Source organism: Lasioglossum baleicum, chromosome 1, assembly GCF_051020765.1.
Source record: "Lasioglossum baleicum chromosome 1, iyLasBale1, whole genome shotgun sequence".
Taxonomy (NCBI): Eukaryota; Metazoa; Arthropoda; class Insecta; order Hymenoptera; family Halictidae; genus Lasioglossum; species Lasioglossum baleicum.
Window position 1 is genome coordinate 218,789 of NC_134929.1, and position 10,125 is coordinate 228,913.

Sequence of the window (10,125 nt, forward strand, 5' to 3'; positions counted from 1 at the left end):
CGGAAAAGCCGATTGCGTATGCGTCAAAGAAAATTCCGGAAAAGGAAATGAACAGGGCGATTATAGACAAAGAAGCTAGCGCAATTGTATTCGGGTTAGTAAAGTTCTACGATTTTGTTTTCGGCCGAGAAATAATCTTACGCACGGATCATAAACCGTTAGAGCACATTTTTGGTCCAAAGAAAGGTATACCGATTACAGCCGCGAGCCGCTTGCAGAGATGGGCATATTTTCTGTCGGGCTTTCGATATAAAATCGAATACATCAAATCAGAACGTAATGGGAATTGCGATGCGTTATCGCGTTTACCTATTGATGACGATACAGACGTTTTCGGCGCGGATTTTACGCCGGTCTATTATGTGAATGAAAAAATGAGCGTCATAGGTTGGCAAAAAGTAGTCCTTGAAACTAAACGCGATAAAGTTTTAAGCAGAATCATGAAATTTTGTACGATAGGGTGGCCGAGTAATCACAAAGAGTTATCGGACGAGGAGCAAAAATATTTGTCTAAAAAGAACGAAATCGAAATAGAAGAGAATTGTTTGTTTTGGGGATGTAGGATAATCATCCCAGAATCATTACGTGCGCAACTATTAATCGACTTTCATGCGTCGCACCTAGGGATGGTGAAGATCAAAGCCTTGGCACGATCGTACGTGTGGTGGCCGAATATTGATCGGGACATAGAAAACACAGTAAAATCATGTAAAATTTGCATTGCAGAACAAAAAGCACCACCACACGCACCATTGACGCCATGGCCTTGGCCAGAAAAGGCATGGGATAGGATACACGCAGATTTTTTAGGGCCGTTGTACGGGGATATGTATCTGGTAGTAGTGGACGCCCATTCGAAGTGGCCAGAGGTTATCAACTTCCGAAACAATACTAAAGCATACAGAGTCATTGAAGTGTTCGATAAATTATTTGCTCAATACGGACTACCAAAACTTATTGTCACGGACAACGGTCCGCAGTTTAGAAGCGATGAGTTGGAGCAATATTTGAAAAGCAATGGTGTCGGGCACAGTTTCTCCCCGCCCTATCACCCGGCGACAAACGGGGCAGCCGAAAATTTTGTCGGCACATTTAAAGACAAGGTTATAAAAATTGTAAAAGGGGGGGAAAGGGTACATGAAGCCATCAATAAATTTATGTTCGACTACCGTAGCGCGCCACACTGCACGACCGGGAAATCGCCAGCGTGGTTGTTCTATAAGCGAGAGCTTAGAACACGCTTTGACTTGTTGAGACCAAATGTCCGGAATAAAGTACACGAGAAGCAGCAGTCACAGATTGAGAATAGTCCGCATTCGCGCAATGTGCAACTAAGCGTAGGTGACGCAGTCATGGTTGATCACTACGGTATTTCCGGCGAAAAGCGTATCCCTGCCGAAATTGTTAAAGAGTTGTCACCGTCAACCTTTAGAGTGAAAACTGAATCGGGTACTGTTACGAAGCGTCATACCGACCAGATTGTTAAGCCGGTACGTCACTCAGCGAGAATAGCGAACCGTCAGCGAAGGGAATAAAATGCATATGGACGCATACTTAAAAAAGAGGGAGGAAATGTGGTGTACGCGCTTTATGAGTATGTACAGCGTGTACAATGGCGCGCCCTACCGGCGCGTCGGTGATCGGTAGCAATGCGACAATGCGATCACTCTCTCCGTGGCCCTGTCCCGGACACATCTGTTATATGTACATCGTGAATAAAGCCTTATAGGTTAAGAGTGTCTCGGTGTTACCGTTTACATACCCGCGGCCTTATAAACACAGCAATGCCATTAAAAATAAAGGAGATATTTAGGTGGCCTCCTTCAGCTGAGACACCCTGTATAACTTCCAAAGTATGCGTTGCACGAAAACGTTTTGTATACAGAAGTTGCATGGTCTGAAGGGGTACATTATGTAGTGTATTTATTTTGTTTACAGGTGGAAGTGTTTCGGAGATTTGCAGGTCGACTTTGTTTTTTTAAATGGAATACGAATGGAAATAAAGTGAAATTACTCGTTACTTATTAGGTTTAGGGCTCATGAAGGTCAATACTTTTTTACTCAGAATTCGACATCCTTCCATATTTTGGTATAAAAAATACAGTATTCCATTTAAAAAAACAAAGTCGACCTTCAAATCTCCGAAATGGTTCCTGCTGTAAAAAAAATAAATACACTACATAATTATAAGGAGGCTCGACACGGAATTCAGGCTCGATACGGAATTCATAAAGATTCGACACGACGTGTTATTTCGTTGATCGCTCGCAGGGGACTGTCTCTTTTTATTTTTAAACAAAATCACAACGTAAACATTAACAAAACATTAACGCAATCAATAAAAACATATATAACAGTTGCAATCAATAAAAACATATATAACACTTGCAATCAATAAAAACATATATAACATGCACACTTACATCATTCTTACATAATGTACCCCTTCAGACCATGCAACTTCTGTATACAAAACTTTATCGTGCAACGCATACTTTGGAAGCTGTATAGATGTGCAAGTTGCGTGACCCACCCTGTTTATGCGTCCAACGGTGTGTCAGTGATCAACATAGGTTGACGAGTTTTCGTTCTGACTCATTTCTGCTCCTGACAACTTTTACATTTTCGGATGTAATCCTGAATTTCGTTGCGCATGTGTGGCCAATGAAATCTTGATCGAATGCGATTGTAGGTCTTTGTAACTCCCTTGTGCCCTCCTATTAGGCTATGATGTGCTTCATGGATGATTTCTTGTCTGTCTTCTACAGAAGGTGTAGTAATAACACAATTACATATTGTAATTTGATAAGTTGAATCTGTAAAGACTTCTTTTAATGCTTTGAAAAGTTCATCAGGCGATGATTTATGATGATCTCCGGTGGCGGATATTCGAAAAGATTTGCTCCTATTTTGTTCTAAAGCAGATTGAAGAGTTTTCAATCCATTAATTATATCCAATCTTTTTGGTTTATAATAGAAGTTATCAGAAATTACAATGCTAAAGGTTTTAAATAACCCATTGTTTGAAATTATGACCTGTCCCTTTTTCGGTCGTGCAGCTAAAAGTTCCTGCTTATTTATCAATCCCGTGTCCAGTAACAATTTTCCTACGGGGGTTATTAGGTTGCGATCAGCTGATATGAAATGTACATGATGATCTTCCTTTGCGGTAAGGGTGTTTGAAGAAATGCTTCCAGGTCAGTTTCGGTAGAAGAACCATCGGTATCGGCGTCAACGAAAGGGTAAGGGTCGGCTGTGCGATCAGGTAGTTGCCGCGCCCTTGCTTTGCGTATTATATTGTTTGGAAATCGAATTACGTTGGGTTGCAAAATTCCACCTATTTCAGGAAATGGTACCTGCGGTATGTTGGGTACATCCTCCTGTAAATCGTTCTTTTTCTCTATAACGGTGTTTTCCAGTGGCTCCTCAAACGAAATTAAATCACCAGATAAGCTCGTATTCTTATCCGTAGAAAAAATTTCTGTGGAGTTTGCTGCGGGCAAAAAGTGGTGTGCGTTGTACTGATCTTCGTCTGGCATCACTATCTCTTTAGATAAACTCGGAAGAGTTCTATTTATGTTAATAATTGGTGAGTGTTGAACCTTCCCCAGGGCGGGTTGTTCCGTCTCATCTGAACTGCTTCTTGTTTGTTGATATTTCGGCCGTTTTTCTCGGTCCCGATGTAGTTGTCTGACGCGTTGTCCTATTGAACCAGCGTCGACAGCTGTTTTCGGTATTTGGATTTTAAAATCGGGGTCTTTGACTTCCCTCGGGATGAGTGGTAAACAGGTGGAAGTAGGATTGCGTGACAATGCATCAGCATTCTTATTTGTTTTTCCAGATTTATGGACAACCTGACAATCATATTCTAATAGTCGGAGCTTCCATTTCATGAGTCTTGATGTCCGATCTTTCACAGAATGCAACCAAACTAATGGTCGATGATCTGTAACCAATGTGAATTTTGTTCCGTACACATACGGTCGGAAATATTTGACGGCGTATACCATTGCTAAACATTCTTTTTCCGTGGCTGAATAATTTCTCTCTGCTTTGTTGAGGCTGCGCGATGCATAAGCATTCGGCAGATCATTTTCTATTTCACCTTAACTAAGCACGGCTCCAACGGCATATTCGGAGGCGTCTGTTGTAACGATGAATGGTTTGCTGAAATCTGGATATTGTAAAATAGGCTCTCGACAGAGTTCTTCGCGTAACTGCTTAAAACTGTTTTCTTGTTCTTCAGTCCATTTGAATTTTTTTCCCTTTCCTAGAAGGACAATAAAAGATTTTGCTTTTGTAGTGAAATCTGGAATCTTCGGTAGTATCCTACTAGACCCAAAAACTGTTGTATATTTTTCTGTGAGGTAGGCGTTGGGAAATCCTTGACAGCCTTTAATTTTCGGGGATCAGGTTTTACTCCCTGTCTTGAAATAATATGTCCAAGGTATGCAACTTCTTTTCGTAAGAATTCGCATTTATTGGTCTGAAGAGTTAAACCATGTTCTCGCAGACGGTTTAATAATTTCCTGACTTTAATATTGTGTTCGTGTAATGACGAAGCGTAAACCACGATATCATCCAGGTAAATGAAAACGTCCGTTTCCTGTATTCCAGTTAATACCTGATCCATGAGGCGTTGAAAAGTAGGTGGTGCATTTTTCAAACCAAACGGCATTCGTGAAAATTCATAATGTCCATTAGGGGTGGTGAAAGCTGTCTTCTGTCTGTCTTTCGGATCCATTTCTATTTGGTGAAACTCACTGGCGAGATCGAAAACGGAGAAGTATTTGGGTCCACCGGGACGATCCAATATTTCCGTAATTTGAGGCAGTGGATATTTATCGGAAATGGTCTTCTCGTTAAGCGCACGAAAATCTATTACCATGCGCCAACGTTTGTTTCCTTGCGCATCTGGTTTTTTGGGTACAATCCACAATGGTGAATTGTACGGAGATTTCGACGGAGTAATAATACCATCGGATAATAAGCCATTGATTTGCTTTTTTATTTCCTATTGGTGTACAGGAGGATAGCGATACTATCTCGTGTTAATCGGAATGTCATCAGTTGTATGTAAGGAGTGCTTGAAATCAGATGCCTTCCCTAATTTATCTCCGGGGAGATAAAATCGATCGGGAAATTCCTTTATCAATGCGGTGATGCTGCACCGTTCTTTTTTGTTCAGGTGACTCAAATTTAGAGTTTCGGAGATTCCCTGTATCCTATATTCTCTAGTTTTGAAATTACAATGTTGACGTACGTCTGAATAAATATCTTCATCTGATGTGCTGAAAATGTCGTAAGGTTCCACGATTTGTGGCTCTATTTCTACTTCTATAGCTTCCTCGCTAGTGTTGGTTGCCATAACATGACATTTTCCTCCGTCGTTCAGGACGGCGGCTTCTCCTATGTAGAGTTGTTTGTGTGTTTTTATGCGTGGTAAATAGCCTTCTTTTATCCTTGGATTAGCTATTCTTATGGCAATCTGTTGAGATGTTCGGGCATCGATGCGATGTTTGGTCGGTACATCTGAGTCCTGCTGGTAATTTGAAAATCGGATAGGCCTGATGGGCTTATTTTTTAATACCAATGTCCCATGGTAATAAGAAATTTCTGCTTCTTCCTGTCGTCGATTCCTTAATCTTTTATCTATCTGTAGCACGACGTCGTAAGCATCCCCCAGATTTTTTATATCCTTCAAGATAGCCGACACCTTCAGGGAAATCCGATCCGGTAATCCATCGATGAAGTTTTCAATAACGTCCTCTTCCATCAATTTGATAAATTCTTCAGCATGTGCCTCGTATTTTTCCCTCATGGCTCCGCGCGTACAGTAGACCAAGTGGCTTGTCCTATCGATGTATTGTCGTAGGCTCTCTCCTTCGCGAATGTGTAGTTTCGCGATTTCCACTTCATAATATGATAGGCTCTTGCCGGGAGCGAACCGTTTCTTCAAATGTTGAATTAACGCTTTTACGGTAGTAAACTTGTGCTCTAATGTGCATCTATGTGCTGGCCCGACGAGCTTAGTAAGAACAATTGCCAGATACTCAGTTTCCGTACCCTCCGGAATCAAAGTTAACCCTTCCTCTAAAGTTTGCGTAAGCATGTTCCTGTAAGCATGTCTTTTGCGTCAACAGCGACATAGAATTTGCAAGTGAAACTGACGAGTTCATTATGTTAACGGAAGAAGTATTTGCGGCTGAATTCGGCATTTTTAAAGAATGTAATTAGAGAAAACTAGTATATTATCGAAACCTTTTAACTAGGAAAACTAGTACATTATTGGTATAAAAGCGTGACTAGCGAAAACTAGTATATTGTTAATAATATTGAGACGTAACTAGCGAAAACTATTATAGTATATTGTCAATACTCAGCTACGAGTAATTTAACGTAGTAAAATTCCCGGGGATTCCCATGGTCTGACAAAGTGGAACATTTTCGGCAAGATCTCCTCTAAAAGATCGTGCAAAATTTATACCCGGGACGACCCGGGGAACCGTAGTTATGATCAGTGATGCCAGAATCATGGGTCGTGGGTTTTTTCCCCTCCGCTCGCTCAGCCGACTCGACCCCCCACTCTGACGCACCGTCGTCGCCAGGTTGCTTCTACTGCGCACGCGCTACACGAACGTATCTCTACTCTGTCCGTGTGAGTGCCTGTTCGACTGCACGCGCGCTACACACGCCAGCGTACCTCTACTCTGTCCGTGTGCGCTGCTTGTGCGCTTGCGCCAGCCACCATCTATTTTTAGCACTCTCCATCCACATCCACGCCTGCTTGACGGAAACGAAACTGAATCTGAAATTCGGCCGTCGAGCCGTCGAGCGTATCAATCGCAATCTGGAGCTAGCCTTCGAGTCCCCGCGTGCAGCGAGTTTTATTTTTATTTTTCATTACTTTTTTAATTACATTTTTTAACCTTCCAAAAAATTTAAATATATATTATATGTATATTCGTAAGTTTGAACCCTTTATCTCAACCAGGAGGGTAGTGAAAGGGTAAAAACTAATTATTGGTTTTTCCCACATTTTCCCTATTTAATGGTATACTTAAAAATTCTAGAAAAATTCTACAAAATTGTAGATATTTTTCCCTATGATTGTGAATTTTTTCAGATTTTTTGCAAATAGTAAGTATGAAAAATCGTATAGCCGGATATAAGATGGTCAAAAGAGCTCATCCAAATTAATTTTTAATCACACGTTCAATAAAAATCACATGTTCAATAAAAAATTACGAAAAAATTCATGAACATTCTGCCTAATAGCATACACGCGATTGAGACCAATTTCAAACTTTTTGGTTGTAAATAGCCAATGGGTATAGCCGGATAAGATAGTCAAAAATGCCCTTGAACCGAATTTTATCGACGATGTGCCATTCGATAGAACACAAAGAAAAAACAATTTCAACCCTGTATTTCGATCGGGAGGGTAGTTATGGGGTAAAATCGAAAAATCAGTTTTGGGCCTATTTTCCCTAGTTAATGACGTTTAGAAATTCTGAAAAAATCTGACACATGTCAAGAGAACCCAAATACATACTTTGCAATTAGTTTCAGATTTTTAAAAGGGAAATCCTGCTTGTAAAAAATCAAAAACCTCAAAAAAATCGAAAAAATGCAGATTTCACATGGAAGTTCTAGAGTGTCCACATTTATATTTTTACAGTAGCAGTATATTGTTATAAGTATTGTTCATGAATTTTTCAGATTTTTCGGTTTGGTGCGCCGTTGTTAAAAAAAATAAAAACCGATTTTTTCGACGTTTTTTCCGCGAAGAACTAAGCTAACCTTAAAATTGTTACGTTCTATTTATTCTGTAAGTCTATCAGGCTCTGATAAACCTTGAGCATTCTACAGAAGTAATTAAAAAATGAAATCAACTTAATTAATATTTCTACAGTATAGACATTACATCTAGAAATATAAATCACGTTTCCAACAATTCAGTTGGCTCAGTGCGTTAGGCGTTCATACCTAGGAAAGATCATCAAGATTTTCATCGACTAGATAAAAAAAAATGCTGGTGGCTCTCACCAAATGACACTCACATGCGAGAGCTACTAGAGCGGATAATTATAGTGCCCAACATCACACTAGGGCCACTTAAATGACTTGAGAGATCTACATGTAAAACTCAACATCATCATATTGTACCGTGGCACGATAGCTACCTAATATTATACATATGTATACAATATGTATTGTCACGTCGCTTTCTTAAATTTTCGTATAGATGGTCGAACGATGAATAGCGACACCGAGAATTTACAAGCGAGAAGCCGGGCCACGCTGGGCCGCGCGATGCGTGGTCCTCTCGGGACAAAATACGCTCACAGTCTCATTATTCGAAAATCAAACTTGATGAGATTTCGGGCGCCAGACACCCGAAGGTGTCACACGAAAGGATCGTAATCTGAACACGAAAGCGAAACGCGGTTGGACTCGCGAGACTGTGACGTAGCAAACGAAATCTGAATAGCTATCGCGAGGGCGCAGGATTCTACGTCGAGAGAACACGAGACGTTCCCCGCGACGGGAAGGTTTTCACACAAGGAATAAACAACGTTTCGGCTAACAAGGTGTTTATTAAACGAATCGACTGAGCTGCCGACGACTCGGCAGCGAATACAAAAGTAGCCGGCGCGTATTATCGCGACTGGTGGAAATCGCACGCGCTATTTCTCTCGTACTTTACGAACTCGCGAAGAATTCGGCAGCGATAAGAACTTCGCGACGCGGAAGGCCTCGGAGGCCGTTTTCCGACCGAACTCAGATGGAATTCGCGGTTTTTCTCGGACTTGCGTCGATCGAACAGAATTTACGACCGCGAATCGAACACGCGGCGGCTTCACACCGTGGAACGAGTGCAGGTTAATCTGAATTAACGGCGGCAGCGATTTTATCACGAATCCGCGACTTCGCGTTCAAACTGGCGTCGTACAACCGTCACAATGCGGCTACGCGGCCCCCGCTATCCGACCGGATTCGTATCACCAAAACGATATCCCTCACAATACGAGGGATTCGTATCACCAAAACGATATCCTTCCCAAGGTGAAGGATTCGTACTTTGACACAGGCCGTGTCCACTAATATCGTCCGCCTTTAGTTGCCGTTAATTCTCGCGACGCGAATACCTAACCTCGCCGCGCTACCCGAGCCAACACGAAGTTCACGAATACTTAATATCGAAAGCCTGATCGGCGCTTACCACTGGTAATTCGGCAACAGTTGAACGGCAGCGAATCTCTAGAGTCCCCTTGGTCTCAGCCAGTGTGCCCAGATTCCACGTTTTTTTTCGCGCATGCGCGACTTTTCAGCCTCAGTAAAGTACGCTTCGCGAGGAAATGTGGCACCTTGAGCGCCATGCCGAATGGAACTGATTATGAAAAACGAATGAATGACAAGTGTATTTGTATATATATTCGTATATACATGTGAAATATTGATATATAATATATATATATATATATATATATATATATATATATATATATATATATATATATATATATATATATATATATTCAGATAATAATATAATTCCGACTTATTCTATTGTATTTAGAGGATGGGGAAGAGGGAAGGAGTGCTAAAATAATTAAGCAAGATAAATAATAAACAACAAAATATTTTATTTGGCAGACACAATGACAGCTACCGAAATCTATAAAACACATGTAAGATTGTTCTTATCAACTCTTGTTGAAATTCAAGATCATGAAAGAAAAGCCGCTCGATGCCTATAAAGAAGGGTTTTATTTATAACAATTATGTACATAATTAACAATAACATAAACTTCACAATATCTAACCTATAAAGAAGAATCGAAAGCGATGCTCCTTCTCACACGATCTGCGAACTACGAGTGTACGCGAGTCTCCGCGTGGCGGCGTGACAGTGTGGTAGTGTAGCTACATTCAAAGGTGCTACACTTAAAGGGAATTCTCATGAATTTCCCTTATATCCCCCTACCAACGGTGGGAAGAAAAGGCTCACGACGTTACTGAAGATCGTTTGATCCTGTATATGGAAGGAGTTTAGAGATATGATAATAGTTTGACTCCTTCTTCCTGTGCCCTGAGTCTATTTCAAATATAGTGTTTGAG